We start from the raw sequence: 21531 nt of genomic DNA, 5'->3' as shown, positions 1-21531 counted from the left end.
TTTATATTTCCAAAATTGGTTGTTGTTGCTCCATCTTAGTCTCCTCACCCTTCTAGGACATTTCTCTTGATTTTTTCTTCTCTCCTTGGCTCTTGGCTGTACCCAACTATTGTACAAACTCATCTTGCTTATCCTTGTCATCACTTGTATGGAGTTCACTGACTGAACTCAACTTTTTGACCTCCTTTGTTCCCTCTTGCTAAGGTCCCGAGGCACTTGGCCTATTACCTATAGTAGACTAATCTAATTTATCATTTAGAATCTTTTCTTCTTTGTCCCCTTACATAATTACATTAGGATTTCCCTCATTGGCATCATTTACTCTTTCTAGCTTAGGTGTATTGTTTCCTTCATTAGCTAGACTATCTTGTTGCTCAACATCACCATCTTTTGTTTCACCTTTGCTAAAAATTTAACTTACTATAAAGATGGGAATAGTAGGAATAACTGGTGTAGTGTCTACTAGTTGTGTGTATACCCATGTGTGTATTTTAGGATAGTCTTTCACTTGCACTAATACATGCTTTGGATTTAGTAGTACCTCTTGTGCTAAGTTGAGTGTGGAGCTCCCTCCTTCTATTCTTTCTTGGTCAGCGTAACTTTTTCTAGTTTAGATTCTTAATTAGTTATAGCCTTCACTAAATTCTCCTTAGGCTCATATTCTATTATTACCGTCTCTATTTTTTCTCCACCCTTCCGAACCATGTCATCTTTGAAATCTTCTTGATTGTCTAGTTCTATTTGTTCATCTTATTTTTCCCCATCCTTCTTCTCATCTATAAACATCAATCCATATATCTTCTTCCATATGGTTTTACTTTCTTCCACTACATGTTCAATTTTTTCTTTTAAAATTATGAAAGATCTAGTCTCAGAAACAAACTTCTTGGAATAAACTTTCATTTCCTTTGTAATTTTCTTCTTACTCAATTCAAGCATAATAGTAGGAAGTAAACCTTCCTTAATTTTCCTTTCAGTTCTTAGTGCAAATTTCCACCTCTCATCATCTATTGCATATAATTCATTAGGAATCATGTTTCCTAACTCCAATGGGGTATATTTTAACTTACCCATCATATCAAAAGTAGCTGCATCAACTTTGTTCTTATCACCAACATCCAATATGTCATACTTTATGAAATGAAAACCTAAAAGTCCTACACTTTTACTGATGTTGTGACAAATTTCATCAATTTTTTGTAGGGTCTCAAGCACTGCAACTCCAAACTGGATTAAATCTTTAGATCATGTCTTCTCTTCATCACCCTCTTCATCGTTTCCCATTACGATCCTTCATCTCAGCTTCTTTGCAGGTTTGCTTAGCTCTATCTCATCATCATTACTCTTTCTCTTTATCAAAATGTTGCTCTAAAAAAGTTTAGTAGCCTTAGCTACTCCTTTCTTTGGTTCAAGTGTAGCTACAATGGTGGATGCTCTTGTATTCTACTTGGTTACTCTTGGTGGTGTAGATGCAAGCTTAGTGGCTATTGTTAGGCTCTTTTGCACTTGGGACTCAATGAATAAAATTTCTTTTCTTTTGGTCTTTTGTGGCTTGGAAACCACTATCTCTTTTCTCTTTATTTTCACTTCTTCATCTTTATAGCCATCTTATTTTTTATCCTCACTTTTCATATCCTCACCTTTTCCTTCAGTTATCTATTGAGGAATCTCCTTCTCACCTCCTCTCAAAATTCTTTCTCCAAGTTTTCTATCATACTCCTTCTCATCTTATTTATCTTTGGAGCATTGATTTGCATAATAATATTAAATTTCATTTTTTCATATGCGTGGAATGGATTAACATCCTTATCAACATGCTCAACCAACAAAGTAGTAATTGTTGTTGTCACTTCATCAATGTTAACCTCATATGGTAGAGGTCTCAATCATGCAACCCTGGGTATAACTTCTTGTGCATATGTATAGTCTATATCAACTAAGAAACATATATCATTGTAGTATTGATCAACAAGGAAATTGGGGAATCCTTGTTCGGTTCTTCATCTTTCTCTTAAATTATTCAAAGTATCCATCCATGGTTGTCTCAATATTATCACCCATTTGACTAATAAACTCATTTATTTTTTGGGTTACTTGTTTCTTCCAATCCTAGATGACATTACCAATGGTAGGAAATGAATTTTGAACATAGAATAAAATAAGAACAATTAGAGATCCAAACTTACACAAACTATTATTTGCTTTCATTATATTTCCCAAGTTCTCTACTAACTATGTTAGCTAGAGATCTGCAAGGTCATAACTTTGATCTTGCTTGATAATTGTCTATTCCAAATCAATGAAAACATAGGGCACACTATAAGTTCAACTAGACTAATAGAATTTGTGTGCAATGACTCTGAAAACAAACACAATCTTTACATCCTTGATAGTCAATATTTTCATTCCTCTCTTATTCTATTTGGTCAATGTGTTTGCCTCAATCACATATTTTCCTTGGTAACAAATAGTCTTCACCCTTTCTGTAATAGGGTAACTTGTGACATGATGAATGTTTTTCTTGGTAATCCTCACTAGTCCATCTTTCAAGTAGATTTCATGTCATAGATTCAACTTAGAATGATATTGATCTATTCTACCTTAAAAACCCTTCGAAAATTTACTACATGAGTTAACCCTTTCTCAGAAACATATTTATGCTCATCTTTCAACCTTTTATTCTCACATATAATCTCTTATAAGCATTCCTTATTTTAAAATCACCTATTTCTCCAATCTTGCACATATGACACAATCTTACACCATGGATCATAATAACCCTAAACGAGATTGATGATAGGGTACCTGAAGAATCACCCTTCATCGCAATCTTTGGATATTCTCTAAACTTAGGTTAGGGACATGCTTAATTTTTAACTAATTGAGCATTACTAGCTTTCAATTCTATTTCTTCTCAGTTGTAGATGAACTTGATGCCATTCTTTGGACATAGGGTTTGATCATAATCTTCTACATGACTTGACCTCAACACAACTACAAAAAAATCACTTCTATCACTGAAGGAATACACCAAATATTTCACAAACTCACTTAAATAGCTCAAAAAAATACTTCATCTCAACTCATTCTCAGAAAAATTAAATGCAAAGTGCACAAAATAATTCATAAAATTCACTATGTAGCTCAAAAATTCAATTTTAGGGCCTCATTGATACTTTGTACCTTTAGTGGGTGTATAATATTTGTTTTGGCCTTCAATAGAAAACTTGATAGCCAACTTCCTTCTATTTCACTTAGATAATACCATGAGTTAGTCAATACTAACAATCATGCTCGCCAACACCCAAACACATTACTCTTTTCAAACTTAAAATATGTCCTTGTGCATCTAATATCATGCTTATTTGTAATTTCATGCATTCAATCTTAGGATCTAGTGTATTATTTAGCAAATTAAAATTCGGTTCCATACATACCTCTTTATTTAGTTTCAAGTGGGGGAATCACCTAATCCATTGGATTGGATGATCACAAATTCACCACATGCATTGATTTCTCCTTCAGCTTTCTCTTTCCAAGTTTGATTCATCTGGGTTCTCACTTTTTTTAGTATTGATCTTTTCCTTTCCATTATTTTCTTCATTATTGAATAGTGGTGCTCAGTTCATATAGTCTCTGCTTATGTGATTGACCTTCTAACAGTTAAAACATATTGGACCAAAGTTTCTCCAGTTCCTTGATATGCCTGTAAGATGTATCCATGCATAATTTTTTGTAATATGTCTATACTTTCCACAGCTGTCAATTAACTAAAGTATTGTAATCCCAATTTATAGCATTGCCTTCACCTTTAGGTGTCCAATTATGTTTTGCATTATATCTGCATTCTTGTGCCTTGTGACCATATTTTTGACCTGTGTGACAATAACCTTCAAATCTAGATATAGCTTGTTTGGTATTTGATCTACATTCATGTACTCGATGTACATTCTTGTTGCAATTGAAATAGTTACCATTGAATTTGAGCTTAGGATTTGACTTACCAATTTTTCTCTTGCAAACATTTGTTGTATGGTTTGGTTTCCTACAGTGATAACATATAGGCTTATTTTTCTTTGGTTTTGCATTCCTTTTTTCTCCATGCTTTGATGACCATCCTTTCTTGGTAGATGATATGAGATTAGTAAAGACTAATCCAATAGTTTCATGAGGTCTTCTTTGTGCTTTCAATTGTTCATCAAGTTTTCTTATAGCCTCTCATGATCTATTTATCCTTTCAATGATTTCATTTCAGCTCTTAACTCAACTTTTAGTTGATATTTCTCTTAGAGCTCAGATTTGAAATATCTTCCACCTTCCTAGTAATCTCATGATTGGCACCTAATAACTGATTGACCATATCAAATTGATTGTGAGTTAACCTTTGTACCTCATCGATCCTTTCATCAAGACTTGTAGCCATTTTCCTCTTGTCTTCATCAACCATTACCTTGTCTTATTGAACCTTTTTCTTTTGTTTAGTAACTTCACATAGCCTCATTGATTGCATTTCATGTTCTCATTTCAGTGCTCTTATTTCTTCATTCAAGATATTGTTCTTTTCTAAAAGACCTACTATTGTTGTATAAGTTTCATTGGATCTACCTTCATCACATAAGTCTTCAATGCCTTCTTCCTTGTATTGTGTGCTATTTTTTTGAATTACCATCTCTTTCCTTCTCTTTAAGGATTTCTTCAGTTCCTCCTTTGCAACCTTGACTTGTTCATATCCAAGCTACAAATGGAGCTTTTGATTATCAAACACCTTTCTCAGCTTGTAGGCTTCCATCTCCAAGGTCTTTGACTCTCAAGTGGTTAGACTTCTTGCTTACAAAACTTTTCTCTAAACCAAATTTTCAAAATATAGTGGGAAAGTAAGATACTAGGGGGTGGGGGGGTGGGGTGGTTTGATGTGGAGTGAATTAGGATATATAAAATTTTTACCACTTCAAATATAAACCACATAAACTGATTTCACTACATACACATCATTAACCATATTCATGCATCATCATATATCTATTGGAACTATATTGGAAAAGTGTGATACTAAGAGAGGGGGGGGGGGGGGGGGGGGGGGGGGGTGTGGTGGTGAATTAGGACCACTTAAACTTTTATCCTTCAAAGAAAATAACAACATAACTTTATTCACCACTTTATCCATCTCACATCTAGATCATGAATAGCATAACCTTAAACTTGAAATGTTGAAAAAAATCTAACTATTCATCACATCTAGAAGCTAAAAATTAAACACATACACAAAAAATTTGGGTTACCCAAAAACCCTCCATGTGAAGGTAAAACTGGGGTGCGATGACACCCACAAATATTCACTACTGCAATAAAAAAGTTCATCTATTAAGGCTACAAATGTGATCAATTATGATGATCTACCCTATGAGGGGTCTTCCTTATTAAGAGCTTTACAAGACTATTAGGTCTACCTGGATTAAAGGATTTAAAACTTACAATGAAGTAAGCACTCTATTAGGAGATTTACTTAGGCCTGTTAGGACCACTTTGTTAAGATATTTATCGTAATTCACTTGCCAAAATGTATCTGTACTTGATCCTTCAATTTGAACTAACAATGTTGATTACAAATATTCTCTTTCCATTCTTAGATCTGATCTCCTAATTGATATATATTTTCTCTACTCCTCATTGCTTCACTTAGTCACTATACTCTGTCACTTCACTTTGCTTATAGCCTCCAAAACACAACTCCTTCCAATAAGAATTCATAATACTTCACATTTGCCCTAAAATATACATCTATAGAGTCTTCTAAAATAAAATCAATGATCTAGATGCTTCCCTTTTAGCCTCTTAATTTGATTGGCTAACTTTCCTTCATAAGTATTAGTGATCCATGTCAAATTCTGTAACAAACTCTACAATCATTAAATGTTGTTTACATGTTGGCTCAAAATGGTTTATCTCAAAGTTTGTTCCATTCCAAACATTCTTGTTCAAACTGTGTTACTCGACACATACTATATGTAATGCCATGTCATAGCTATTATGAATACTGACACTTGGCCTCAACTAGCTTGGTTCCTTTTGTATGACTCAACACATATTGACTCTTCTTTACTCAACATATACTACACACGGCTCCCATAGGGATACTTGTCAACCATAGACTTTCTTGGCTCCCATAGAGCTCGACATACACAAGTTATTTACAAGTCTAACAAATACATAACTCAATCTATATAGAGTGACTCAGTTACAATGATGATTGACTGACTCTTCATTTTATGACTAAGTGTTGGACAGTAATAGATATTAAAACTAAAGAGATCAACAATCTTCCCCTTTGACATTAGTGGCAAAAACACTTTGTCATTATTACAACATTGCAATACAATTCAAAAATGATAGTGTTCCCCCTATGTCTATGACTGGATCAATATAGGACTACAAAACTTATTACAACATACTCATATATATAATACATATAATACATGACTCAAATAGTCTAATGTAGTTTTTTCATACCTTTGATCTATCCCTAGTTGCCCATGTATTCTCTGAATGATATCATTTTTCTATTCCTTCTATCAAATCTTCTTCTCTCCCCCTTGATTTTGTCACTCACATCTGCTCTTGGGGTTGGGGGGATGGAATCAAACCATACTTATCAATAAATGTCTTGTGAGTTTGTATGATCATGGTAAGAGAATGATTCCATGTGGTTCTAATTGATTCCAAGACTTGAATCTTGATCTCCAAATTTACAACCAAGTCAATCAAGCTATCAATAGTAGAAATATTATGATGTGATTGTACTAGATCCTTTTCTAAAGCTAACTCACATTGCATCACCTCCAAATGAGGTATTAACATGGGTAGCATGGAGAAAAGTTTAGTTGTCATTCAACTATTTGCAATATGTAGCTCATCTAGCATCCCTTGTGCAAACAACGGTCTATTGTAATGCATTCAACCTAATCCAATATATTGAGAGATAGAGTTTCATGAATATTTTAAATCACCCTCAATCTTCTTAATAATTGCTTAAAGTTCAGTAGTAAATCTGGGCACATCACAAAGAATATTGTATAGATCTTGGATTTTCTTCACAAGTTCTTCAAGATTCTATACTAGTGCTACAATTCAACTTTCCTCAATGAAATTACAATAGAGACCTTCTCTAGTACTTTCTTCTTAAATTTTTTTTTTCTAACCAGGCCATCAATTTTTCATTTGTCTCAATATCCTCAATGTTTACCTTTCCAAAAAGTTGCACTAATTGAGATATCATAGGAGCTTGTTCATCAATATGATGAAGGTAAAATGCATCAACAAATATATATTTTATATAATTTAATACATGTTTATGTTTCTTCTATAATGTAATACATGTTTATGTTGCTTCTCTCTTCTCATTTCTTTCTGTCTTTTCTTTGTTGCCAAGATATCTTGCAAGATGATTGTTTTCTCAAATGAGAGATTCTTCAAATCCCAATATGGTAATTCAATTACTTCATACAAGGTAACCTATTTACTCAGAGAGCTTATCTTTTTCCTCTTCCCTTTTCTCTTTTTAGGTGTTTTGTTTCTCGGTTATGGCTAGAGTGGGTGAAGGGGTTTCATCACTTGGTCTATCTTGAGTATTAGTATTAGAGGTAGTAACAATAGAACTTAGCATGATTTTTAGTGTAAGAACTTGTACCTATTGTGCAATTGTGGAATCTAAAGTAGCTAGGGGTGGAGTGTGAGCTATCATACTCAACTCTATCTATGATATATTAGTATTATTTTCTTCCTTCTTTTCTTGTGGCTCAATCTCCTTGCTTCTCTCTGATAGAGGTCTTGAGACTTGTGTTCCTTGCTGAGTTATAATAGACTAATCTACCTTTGGTTCTTTGTCTTTGTCTTTTTGTTTTTTTGATGCCTTAATGGATTCATTTTCCTTTACTAGATCCTCATACCTATCTATTTCTGAGATAGTTGTTGGATCTATACAGTAGATTCAATAACTAGAACTAATGTCTCTCCTATCTTAGGATAGTCCTTTATTTTCTATTATACTAGATTGTTAGTTGTGGTTGAATGAATAGGGGATATATTACCTTTTTCCTATGAGTTTAGCACACCTGTGTCTTCTTCATCAACATGCATATCCTCTATTATTACAGTGTCTATCTCATGACTCTCCTTGACCTTTTTTCTGATAGATTCTTCAAGTGTATCAAGGTCATTGTACACATCTTTCTCATTATCAAATTTTTCATCTCCAATACCTTTACTTTCATCATCCTTTTGAGTTTCCTTTTCAATTGATGTAGGAACATCTTGGGTTCACTTGCAATCTTGAGTGTTTGAGAGGGATTTTGGTTAATAGTTATGGATCTTGGTGAATAATGGTTGTTCGGCATGGTCTAGGAGCTCGGCATGGTCTTGGGAGCTCAACATGGTCTTTTTCTGCTCAACATGGTTTGGAAATTTGGTTCCTGTTGCAATTCGTGTAACTAATTTTATATAATGATTTAGAAGATGAAAATTTTAGGAATTGAAGAGAGCCTCAATTTCTATCTACGATTCAAAGAATGAGTTCTAATTCATTCGGAGCTAGGAGATATCACAATTTTACTAAGACATCGATTTTGGGAATTTAATTATTGTAGGAGGCCGACTTTGGCATATAATTTATGTATTTGTATTTAATTTGTGTTCTAGGCCAACCTGTGGCTTAGATTGGTATAATTAGGGGTTGTGGGGAAGTCTTTAGGCATGATCATTCAGCAAGGAGAAGTAGAGGAGCTTGGAAGAGCAATTTTTGAGAAGGGCTAGTAGCCAAGGTTTGGGATTGGATATTGAGGGATCTTGTAGAACTATTACTTGCTTTGTATTTGGCGATAACCAAGAAGGCCTTACAGCTAGGCACATTGCATGTAATCATTTATATTTTATGAATATATTATCATGATTTGGTATTAGATCTTGCATTGTTGCTTCTTGTTATTATGTTTCCGCTGCATGGTTGTATAGCTGGGGGCTAGGACATATCCTTTGGGGATTCTCCTACCTTGCACTACATTAGGTGGTATCAGAGCGAAGGTTGTTTGCACCAGGACTTGGGTTGAAGAGTTAGATTTTGGTCATGGATTTGTTGCTTAGGGTTTTCTAATAATTTGGAAGATGGCTCCGAAAAGATCATACCCTAAGGAGATTGATGATGCTGTGGAAAAAAGGCTCTTAGAGAAGATTAAAGAAGATTTCAGATTTAAAATAGAGGAGGTTAGGGAAGAGTTTAGATCTCAGATAGCATTGATGAAGAGTGACATTATTGCTGAAATTGTGAGTGCTTTAGGTGGTGTACCTAGACATGTGGGTACTGAAGGAAGTTATGAGGAAGTTGGAGAGAACTTTGAAGTTGCTAGATCTAGTGGTGATGATAGAACTGATCATGTGGAGAGACCTATTGGAATTAGGGTTGGTCAGTTTGCTAGACCTGGATCTCAGTTGAAGCTGAAGCATAAGATGGAGGTTTCTAATTTCTCAGGTACTTTGAATCTTGAAGACTTGATTGATTGGATTGGTGAATTGGAAGACTACTTTGAGGTTGAGGATATTGAGGATCCACTCAGAGTGAGGTTGGCACAAACAAAGTTGAAGGGACATGCTACTCTTTGGTGGAAGGAACTACAAAGAGACAGAGAAGAGGAAGGTGAAATGAAGATCACTAGATGGAGGTTAATGGTGACTAAGTTGAAGGCTAAGTTCATTCTTGTTGATTATGAACTTGAGTTGTTTAAAAGGTTGTAGAATCTAAAGCAGAAAGATATGTCTATGAAGGATTATACAGAGGAGTTATAAAAGTTGACTATTCGGTCTGGTCATAGAGAATTGTGAAAAGAGAAGGTAGCTCGGTACATTAATTGTTTTAGATTCAATATTCAAGATGAGGTTGGTATGCTAAATATTTCTTCAGTTGAGGATGCTTATCAATACGCTTTAAGAGTAGAGGAGAAGCTAAAGAGGAAGAATCAAGGTGGTTTCTAAGGGAAGGAGAAGCATGATAGTTCAACACAAGCTAAACCAAAAGCAAAAGGTGAACCAAAACCTGTTGAACAGAAAAGAAGGGTAGGTGGAGGTGGATTCAGAGGTAATTATTTCAAGTGTGGTCAAGAAGGGCATAGATCTTTTGAATGTCCAATTGGTAGGAAAACTACTGTTGTGAATGAGGTTGAAGCCCAAGAGAGTCAGCCTGAGCAAGGAGAGAGTTTGTTGGCTCGACGAGTATTGGTTGGTGAGAGGACATTGGATTCTTGTCAAAGGACTAGTTTATTCAAAACTCATTGTAAGTCTGGTGGTAAATTTTGAAAAGTGATTGTGGATGGTGGTAGTACTGATAACCTTGTTCCTAAAGAGATGGTTTAGAAACTTGGTTTGATGAGAATGAGGCATCCTTATCCTTATAGGATTGGCTGGTTGCAGGGTGAACCTGCCTTGGAAGTGAGGGAGCAATGCCTTGTTGATTTCTAGATTGGGCAGTATAAGGATCAAGTGTTGTGTGATTTTGTGGATATGAACAGTTGTCATGTGTTGCTTGGTAGACCTTGGCAATATGATTGTAGCACTGTGCATGATTATGTCAAGAATGTGTTTACAATTGCAAAAGGTGGTAGGAAGTTTTCCTTGATTCCTTTGCAGAATGAAGACCTTAGTAGGAGGAACCTGAGTATTGGAAGTTGAGTTGAATTGGAAAATTATGAGAAAGTTGGGGATCAACATGGAAATTAGACCCGTGGAACACCTGTGGTGGATGTGCAAAAGAAAAATAAAGGAAAGAGTGTACAAGTTAAAGACTCAGAGGATACGTATGTGAAGAACCAGTTTGGGATTTATGTGTTGAATCCCAGAAGATGTTCTTCCAGTTACTAAAACATCTTTTTGAACCTGGGGTGTCTAATGCAGGAGCATCTTGGGTTTTCTTGCAATCTTGCATGTATTAGAGGGATTTTGGTTAATGGTTATGGAGCTTGGTGAATAATGGTTGTTCGGCATGGTCTAGGAGCTCGTCATGGTCTTGGGAGCTCAACATGGTCTTTTGCTGCTTGGCATGGTCTGGAAATTTAGTGCCTATTGCAAGTCACGTAACTAATTTTTAATAATTATTTAGAGGATGAAAATTTTAGTAATTGAAGAGAGCCTAGATTTCTATCTACGGTTTGAAGCACGAGTTCTAATTCATCTAGCGCTTGGAGATATCACAATTTTACTAAGACATCAATTTTGGAAATTTAATTATTGTAGGAGGCCGACTTTGGCATTTAATTTATGTATTTGTATTTAATTTGTGTTCTGGGCCGACCTATGGCTTAGATTGGTATAAGTAGGGGTTGTGGGGAAGTCTTTAGGCATGATCATTTAGCAAGGAGAAGTAGAGGAGCTTGGAAGAGAAAATTTTGAGAAGGGCTAGTAGCTAGAGTTTGGGATTGGATCTTGAGGGATCTTGCAGAACTATGACTTGCTTTGTATTTGGTCATAACTGAGAAGGCCTTACAGCCTGGCACATTACATGTAATCAGTTATATTTTATGAATATATTATCATGATTTGGTATTAGATCTTGCATTGTTGCTTCTTGTTATTATGTTTCCGCTGCATGGTTGTATAGCTGGGGGCTAGGACATCTCCTTTGGGGATTCTCTTGCCTTGCACTGCATCATCAATGGTCAAACCAAAAATACTCTTCCATATAAATTCACTTTGTTTTACAACATCCTCAATTTTATGTTGCAAGATCATAAATTTTGTATATTTAGGAACAAATATATTCCTATACTTCTCCAATTTTTTTGTGATTTTCTTATTTGTTAACTTAGGCATTATATTTACTAATGCTCCTTCTCTAATCTAGCTTTCAATATTTATTGCATGTTATCACTTGGCATCAATTCTACTATACATCTAATTGGGAACGGTATTACCTATCTCTATAGGTGTAGTGTTAAACTTAGCCACCATATCTAACATGGCTTCTTCTACTTTAGTCTTATATGTTGTACTCAATGTACCAAAATTTATAAAGTTAAAGTTAGATAAGCCCATAGAGTTCCTACTATTGGCACATACCTCATCAATTTTTTTAGGATTTATATGTACAACTAGTTGGGATTGACACGATTCATCAGATTATATCTTCTCTACATCTTCCTCATAATCATCCTTTTGTGTAATTAATATTCTTCTCCTTGGTTAACCTCTTGGCTGAAATTTTTCTCTTTGCTCCACTAGAACCTTCATTGGGTTTAGTAATCTTAGAAACCCCTTTTCTCAATGGTGGCTTAGCACTTGCTGATGTAGATGCCATAATTCTCATTTTGATTGGTGTAGGAGGAGAGAGGGGTTTAGGTATAGCTTTCTTTATATATTTCCTCACCTTATGCTCTATAATTGAGATTTTCTTAGCCTTCTTTTCCTATGGTGAGACAAGTGCTAGGACTTTACCCTTCTTCTTTGCACTTTCTTCCTCTTGCTCTACATCATCGTCACTTTCTTGATCTTCTCCAAGACCTTGTGTAATAATTAAGGGTCCTTCACCTTCAACCTATTTGCTTAGTTTCTCTTCTAGGTATTTAATCATATTCTTCCTTTTCTTGTCAGATGAAGCAATCTTAATATCTACTATTATTCTTTCCTTTTCTTCCTAATATTTTCCAAAGGGCTTAGCCTTTGCATCAATCTCCTTTGAAAGAATTGTAGTGATAGCTGCACTTACATCATTAATATCAATTTTACAACCAAATGTTTTAAGCCAGGCTACCCTCAGCTTAACTACCTAAACATATGTGTAATTAATGTCAACTAGAAAAAAAAATCATTATATTACTTCTCTACTAAGGATATAGGAATTGTTGATCTTCTTCTCATCTTTTGTTTAAAATCATCAAAATATCCATCTAATACATTCTCAAAATTGTCTCCTATATTTACAATATATTCACTTCTCTATCTTGTAATAGGTTTTTCTTGCTCCCAAAAAACATTGCCAATAGTTGGAAAATAATTCTGAATATAAAAGAAGATGCACATTTATCAACGATCCAAACTTACACATTGAATTCTTTAGTTTCCTGATTGATAGAAGATTCTCTTTCAATTGCAACCAATTGATCTCAACATACTCATGATATTTCATCACAATCTTCCAAGCTTGGTCTATTTCCATATATGGCACACTGTTTAGTTAGCTTGAATGGTAAAATTTTTGTGCAATCACACATAGAAAAATGTCTATCAATGGATTAGTGATTCTTGAGATTAACATGCCACATCCATTCCACTCAGCCTTGGTATTTGCCTCAATGAAATCTTTGCTTTGGCTTCTCATGGTCTTCTTTTTATCACATGTGGCATACCTAGTGACTTCATGTATAATCTTCTTTTTGTTTTTCACCAGCCCATTCTCCAACCATAACTCCATATCATGAATTTGACTTAACACTGCTTTAATCCATTTAATTTTGAATTTTCTAAAAAAATCTAGGGAAAGTGTTAACCCTTTCTTCTTAAAAATCTTGAATTCATATTTCAATACTCCTTCATGACGCAATTCATGATATTCCATTTGAATCTTGTAGTCTCCAACTTCAATGATCTTACACATATAACAACTCTATACATCATGTATCATAATAACCCTAGTTGGTATCGATGATAACACACCCATTGAATCTCCTTTCATAGAAATTTATAGAATAACTCAATATTTAGGTGGAGGAAAAGTGTCACTCTTGACCAATTGAATATTAATAACCTCTTCACCTTGATTCCTCAAATCACTTGGGCTCTCAAAATCTAAATGCAAGGTGTGTGAAATACATTCAAATTTTCACTATATACCTTCATTCATTCAAATTAGGGCACTCATAAATGTTGTGTAATTTGTTAGGTTGAATCCAATGGTCTTGGTCATCATTACACTTTTGTTAACTCAGTCTCCACTAAACAACTTGGTCAATACCATTTAACTTGGCCAACACATCATCTTGGTCATTGTAAGCATTCAATCCATATTGTAATGCTTGGTTCTTTCCACAAATCTTTCCTAATGAATCTTAACTTATGCAAATATGAACTTTGGCACACTTTGTGTTAGGAACTGATGTATGATATATCATTTGAATATACAGTTCCTTACATACCCTTCTTGACTAGTTTGACACATTGTGATCACCTTCTCCATTGGATTGGGTGATCCTGACTTCACTTGTTCCATTGATTCCAACTTCTACCTTCTTCTTCCAAGTTTGGTTCATCTCCTTCTTTGTTTTTCTAAATCCACTTTTCCTCTTCCTTGATGTGTTCATTGTTTGGTTCTGGTGCTCAGGTCTTGTAGTTCTTTCTCACATGTACAGTCCTGTGATAATTAAAAAAACTATGCTTCCATTCAACCATTTCTCATAATTCCCTTTGAAATTTTTTCTTAAGAAATTTTCTAGAATGTGACCATACTCACCACAATAATGATAACTATACCATGTGTTGTAATCCCAATTATAAGTGTTACCTTTCTTTGGTGTAGTTTCTAGCCTTTTGGGTGTCCCTCAGATTTTTCCTTTGATATACATTCTTGTGCTCTATGTCCATACTTTTGACAATTATAGAAATATCCCTCAAATCTAGGTACAATAGGTGTATTGCTAACCTTTGATCTACATTCATGTGCTTGATGACTTACCAGTAAACTTGGGCTTAAGGTTTTTCTTACCATTCTTGCTTCTTTAGATGTTTGCTATGTGTCCAAGCTTTTCACAATGATAGCATGTAGGTTGGTTCCTTGGATTTTTATTTCTTTTCTCTCCAATCTTGGATGATTCTCCTTCTTCAGTAGATGAGTAGTGCTTTATATGTCCTAATCTAGAGGTATAACTAGATGATTTTGGTGATCTCATCAATTCTTCAAAGTATCTTATAGCTTTAATAGGTTTGTTCATCCTCTCCAAGAGTTCCTTCTCATATCTTAACCCATTCCTTAGTTGGTCACTTTGTGATCTCAGATTTGAAATCTCCATGTCTTTTCTATTTAGCTCCCAATTTTCAAGTAGCAATTGATTCATCATCTTTAACTAAGTGTTTGTAAGTTGTTGCACATAGATGATCTCTCATCAAGTCTTGTAGCCATTTGTCTTTTGTTTTCTTCTACCATGACTTTGTATTCCTCAATTTTTTTTTCCTGTTTAGTCACCTCACATAGCCTTACTAATTGGATTTCATGCTCTCTCTCTTTAATCCTCTAACTTCTTCATTTAGAATGTTGTTCTTCTCCAATAGGTCTTCTATAGATACATCATTTTCATTAGAATTTCCATTGTCAAACATTCCTTTGGTGTCCACTTCTTGATAAAGTGTGTCATTTTGTTGGATAACCATCTCTATTATTTTCTTTAAGGACTTCTTCAATTTCTCTCTTTTTTCTTCATGTTGCTACAATATGATTTGAATGTCAATCATCTAATTCTCAATAGTCTTTCCCAATTCATAAGCCTCCATCTCCAAGATCTCAACTCTCAAGTGGTGAAACTTCTTCTAAGAGAACAAAGCTTTGATACCAATTGTTGGAAGTTTATTGGAAAAGTGAGATATAATGAGGGGGGGGGGGGGGGGAGGGTGGTGGTGAATTAGAATCACTTAAACTTTTATCCTTCAAAGAAAATAATAACTTAACTCTATTCACCACTTAATCCATATCATATCTAGATCATAAATAGAATAACCTTAAACTTGAAATGATGAAACAAATTTAACTATTCATCACATCCAAAAACTTAAAATCAAACACATAACACAAAAGATTTTGGTTACCCAGAAACCCTTTGAGGTGAAGATAAAATTGGGGTGGGGATGACACCTATAAATCTTCACTATTGTAGTAACAAAGTTTTCCTATTGGGGCTACAAATGTGATCACTTCTAATGATCTACCCTATGAGGGGTCTACCCTATCAAGATCTTTACAAGAATGTTAGGTCTACCTTGATTAAATGATTTAAAACTTACAATAAGGTAAGAACTCTATTAGGAGATTTAGGCCTTTTAGGACCACCCTGTTAAGAGATTTACCTTGATTCAATTGCCAAAATGTATTAGTACTTGATCCTTGAATTTATAATAAAAATGTTCATTATGGATCTTCTCTTTCCATTCTCTAATATGATCTCCTATCTGATGTATCTTTTCTTTTCTCTTCATTGCTTCACTTAGTCACTATACTATGCCACTTCACAACTTTTCTTGCAACCTCCAAAATACAACTCCTTTAGATAAGAATTCACAACACTTCACATCCTTACGAAATAGGGTTCGGATTTTCCTTAAAATAAACATTTGTGGAGTCTTCTATAATAAAATCAATGATCTAGATGCTTCTCTTTTAGCCTCTTAATTTGATTGGCTAACTTTCCTTCATAGGGATTAGTGATCCACATCAAAATGCATAACAATTAACTTTGTAAAAAAATCTACAGTCATTAAATATTGTTTACATGCCTACTCAAAATAGTTTACCTCAAAGTTTGTGCCATTCTAGACATTATTTTTTAAACTATATTACTTGAAACATACTTCTCGATCATAACTATTCTACTTGTTGACGCTTAACCTCAAGTAGCTCATTTCCTTTTATATAACTTAGAACATATTTACTTTTCTTTACTCACCATATACTAAACTTGACATCCATAGGGATACTCAAAGATAATAGACTTTCTTGGCTCCTATAGAGCACGACATATACAAAATTATTTACAAGTCTAACAAATACATAACTCAACCTGTATAGAGTGACTTGGTCATAGTGGTGACCGATCAACTCTGCCTTCTATATGAATAAGTGTTTGAAACTAATAGACAACAAAACTAAAGAGATTAACAATCTTCCCCTTTGACATTAGTGAAAAAATCACTTTATCATGATAATAGCATTACAATACAATTCAAAAATGATAGTACTTCCCCTATGTCTATGACTTGGTTCATATAGGACTACAAAACTTGTTACATTATACTTATACATACAAAGAATATGTTACATGAGTCAAATCATCTAATGTAGCTTTTTTATACCTTTGATTTGTCCTTAGTTGCCAATTTATTTTCTAAATGTTATCATTTTTCTATTCCTTCTATCAAATCTTCTTCTATCACCCTTGATTTTGTCACTCATTTTTGCTATTGGGGTTGGGAGGATGAAATCAAACCATACTTATCAATAAATGACTTGTGAGTTTGTATGATCATGGAAAGAGCATGATCCCATGTTGTTTAAACTAATTCCAAGACTTGAATCTTGATCTCCAAATTTGTAATCAAGTCAATCAAGCTATTAGGAGTAGAAAGATTATGATCTAATTGTACTAGATTATTTTGTCAAGATAACTCATGTTACATTACCTCCAAATAAGGTATTAACATGGATTGTATGGAGACAAGTTTAGCCCTCATTTGGCTATTTGTTGTATGTAGCTCAACTAACCTCCCTAGTGCAAAAAATAGTCTATTGTAATGCATTCAAAATGATCCAAGAAATTGAGAGATAGAACTTCCTAAAGATTTAAAAGCACCCTCAATCTTCTGAATACTGGCTTGAAGTTCATTGGTGAATCTAGGCACATCACAAAGAATATTGTATAGATCTTGGATTTTCTTCACAAGTTCTTTAAGATGTTGTACTAGTGCAGATAGTTCAACTTTCCTCAATGCAATTACAATAGAGACCTTCTCTAGTACTTTCTTCTCAAATTTCTTTTTCGACCAAGCCATCAATTTTTCATTTTTCTCAATATCTCTAGTGTTTACCTTTTCAAAAATTTGCACCAATTGAGATATAATAGGATCTTGTTCATCAATATGATGAATGTAAAATGCATCAACAAATATATATTTTATATCATTTAGTACTTGTTTATGTTTCTCTCTTCTCATTTCTTCATGTCTTTTCTTTCTTGCCAATATATCTTGCAAGATGACAATCTCCCAAAATGGGAGATTCTACAAATCCTAGTTTGGTAATTCAATTACTTCATCCAATGTAATAGATTTACCTAGAGAACTTATCTTTTTCTTCTTCCCTTCTCTCTTTTTAGGTGTGCTACTACTCAACACAACTATGGCTAGAGTGGGTGTAGGGGTTTCATCATTCAATATATTTTACGTATCAATGCCAAAGGTAGTAACAATAGCACTTGGAATGATTCTTACTATAGGGACTTGCACCTATTATGCAGATGTAGAATTTAAAGTAGCCAGAGGTGTAGTATGAGCTATCACACTTGGCTCTATCTATGATACATCTACTTTATTTTATTCCTTCTCCTTTTCTTGTGGCTTAGTCTCCTTGTTTCCCTTTGATAGAGGCCCTAAGACTTGTGGTCCTTTCAAACTTGTAGTAGAATGATCTACCTTTGGTTCTTTGTCTTTCACTTTTTGTTCTTTTGATCCCTTAGTTGATTTATTTTCCTTTACTAGCTCCTTAACACCTATATGTTTCTAAGATGGTTGTTGGATTTGTACAATAGAGTCAATAACTAGAACTAGTGTCTCTCCTATCTTAGGATAGTCCTTTACTTTCTGTAATACTAGTGTTAGGTGTGGTTGAAAAAATAGGGGATAAATTACCCTGTTCTTATGAGCTCTACACACCTGTGTCTTCTTTGTCAATATGTACATCCTGTATTTTTATAGTGTATGTCTCACTCTCCTTGACCTTTTGTCTAATATCTTCTTCAAGTGCATCAAGGTCATTGTACACATATTTCTTATTATCCATTTTTGCATCTCCAATATCGTTACCCTTATCATCATTTTGAGTTTCCTTTTCAGTGGTTAAACCAAAAGAACTCTTCCTTAACAATTCACTCTATTTTACAACATCCTCAATTTTATTTTGCAAGACCATACATTCTCTATATTTAGGAACAAATATATTCTTATTCTTATTCTTTTTTTCTTTTTTTGATTTTCTTATTTGTTAACTCATGCATTATATTTTCTTATTCTCCTTCTCTAAACTTCCTTTTAGTCTTTATTGCATGTTTCCACTTGGGATCAATTCTACTGTAGAGCTCATTGGGAATAGTATTACCTATCTCTATAGGTGTGTTCTTAAACTTAGCCATCATAGCTAACATGGCTTCTTCTACTTTAGTCTTATCTATTGCACAAGTGAATCCTTATGTAATGCCCCGCCCGGAGATCCTTGGAAACAAGGATTCAAATCAAGCCAAGATATATATTTTTTACAAGTATGAATGCACATGAAAACATCATATAGGGATCACAAAGATCGCAACGAAAGACTTCAACATAATTCTGACAACCAACGAATCTTCAAATGCCACTACCTAATTGACACACCCAAAAAAAAGCCAACAACCACCACAACAAGATGAGGGCACAAGAAATGACCACTCATCAACAAAACACCAAGCTGGGGTAAAATGCAGAATCCCAAAATCTGGCTAAGCCTGAAATCCTGAAGCCCTAAAAATTAGCGAAGTCTGGATTTTTGAAGCCCTGAAATTTCCTAGAATCCATAACTTACCTCCAAGAGGTCTGAAACCTATCTCAAAAGATTCATCGCATATATTAAAATATATCTTAAGTATAAGAAACTTATACTTAAACGATATATTTTAAACCCCAAGAGACTAAAACAAAAATACAAAAATTAGATTTCAAGAGAAACTGATAGAATTCAAAATGCAACAACATAGGGTCGAAGAACACCCAAAAGGGTATCCAAATCAACTCTCAAAAAGAACGGATCACAAAGAAAAGTGCCCGTTGACGGAACGCGCAAGTTTTCACAAAAACCGTGTGACACTTTTTACTAAGGGAGAGCGACACTTCTCCTTAAGGTGTGCAACACTCTTCCAGTGTCGTACAACATTTCTCAAGAAGGCATGTGACACTTTTAAGCATCGTATGACATCTCTTAAGAAGGCGTGTGACACTCTTCCAGTGTCATATGAAATTTATCAAGAAGGCGTGCGATACTTTACAGTGTCGTATGAGATAGTTTGCATGGGTGTGCGATACTTTTTAAAGTGTCACACCATGCTGAACAAATGTCGCCCATAGAAAACAAAGACACTTCCAAAACTCAGAAAGGTGAAGAAAAAACCAAAGAACCTCCACACCAGGGAGTACTGGATCCACAAAGGCTCGAGGAATGAACACTCGAGTGCAAAAACAACACAGAAAGAAGAACATCTATCCATCTAAACTATAACAGCAAAGAACACACTGAAATAAACATCGCAGTGAACTGAACAACTAAACTAAGTACGTGGTTCCTCCCAACTGTCATTAGCATCATAAGACCATCGTGGATCCTAGCCATCCCTCGCACGTAATATCCCAAGCCACCGACTAGATTGTCGGTACTATTGTAATAGGGATGTCACTACTAAAACATGCAACAAAATAAACGTAAGGAAATCTAACATGCTAGTAGAAAAGCATAAGATAATCCTACAGTAGATAACATCACCTATCACATGCTAAACAATAGTAAGCAACAGATATACTACTAAATCAAATAACATCATCTAATCATATGCTAAACATCACGATAAGGGAATGCGTCAAGAAAATAACATCATCTAAACATGATATCCAAGCATTCCAATGAAAGCATAAATCACAAAGAAGCATACTCTGAAACTCAAAGTACCAAGTGAAAACATCCAACAATGGTCGCACTAGGACAAAAGATCATCTCTGTACACCAGTACCTAGTAGTGGTGAAGGCAGCTATGCCTCCCAACCACGTGACACCCATAGGTCCACACCTACCATGCTGATGGAGATAATGATCCAACCAAAAACACACATAAAACACAACATCCATGGCTAACACTCATGCCAGACAGTATGATGGCCACAACCAAGAACCTAAGACAATGCAAGGAGTACAGGTCCTGGTCAGACACTCAATAGGCTACTATGTAGGGACTAGCATCATGGAGAGTCAGTTGTCATCGAAAGGCCCAAGCTAGGACTTGCACAAATTCAACATCCTTCAACGGAAAGGCTCTTGCACCCCAAATATTTTATTATCTTAAGATTTATTATCATTCACACATTTTATTTAATTATCACTTATATAAAGCTTCCTCTGCCAACCCATGACGCCATGATCGTCAGGCTGTGAGATAGAAGCCCCCTCCATATGCTACCCTACCCTACCCATGCTCATCCTATGACAAGTGCCTGTGGGCATGCATACTCCCATCCTAACCCCAATGATCATAACTTCTGAAAGTACCACAGAAGATCGAGCCTCGCAAGTCACTCGAAAAATGTATGTAGACGTACTCATGTGTGGTGCACCACCATCTTGAAGACCATAACACAAGGACAGGAATGAGAACACAATGCAAAGAAAACACCCAACTGAAAGCAACATGGGAAGGATGGATTCTACACGAACCTCAAAGCCAATAAAATCATACATCATGAAATCACTGAACCGACCTCAATTCGAGAGTATGGATTCTACATGAATCC

Source organism: Cupressus sempervirens, chromosome 10, assembly GCF_028749045.1.
Source record: "Cupressus sempervirens isolate cs-2001-9-10 chromosome 10, ASM2874904v1, whole genome shotgun sequence".
Classification (NCBI taxonomy): domain Eukaryota; kingdom Viridiplantae; phylum Streptophyta; class Pinopsida; order Cupressales; family Cupressaceae; genus Cupressus; species Cupressus sempervirens.
This window is presented reverse-complemented; position numbering follows the sequence as displayed.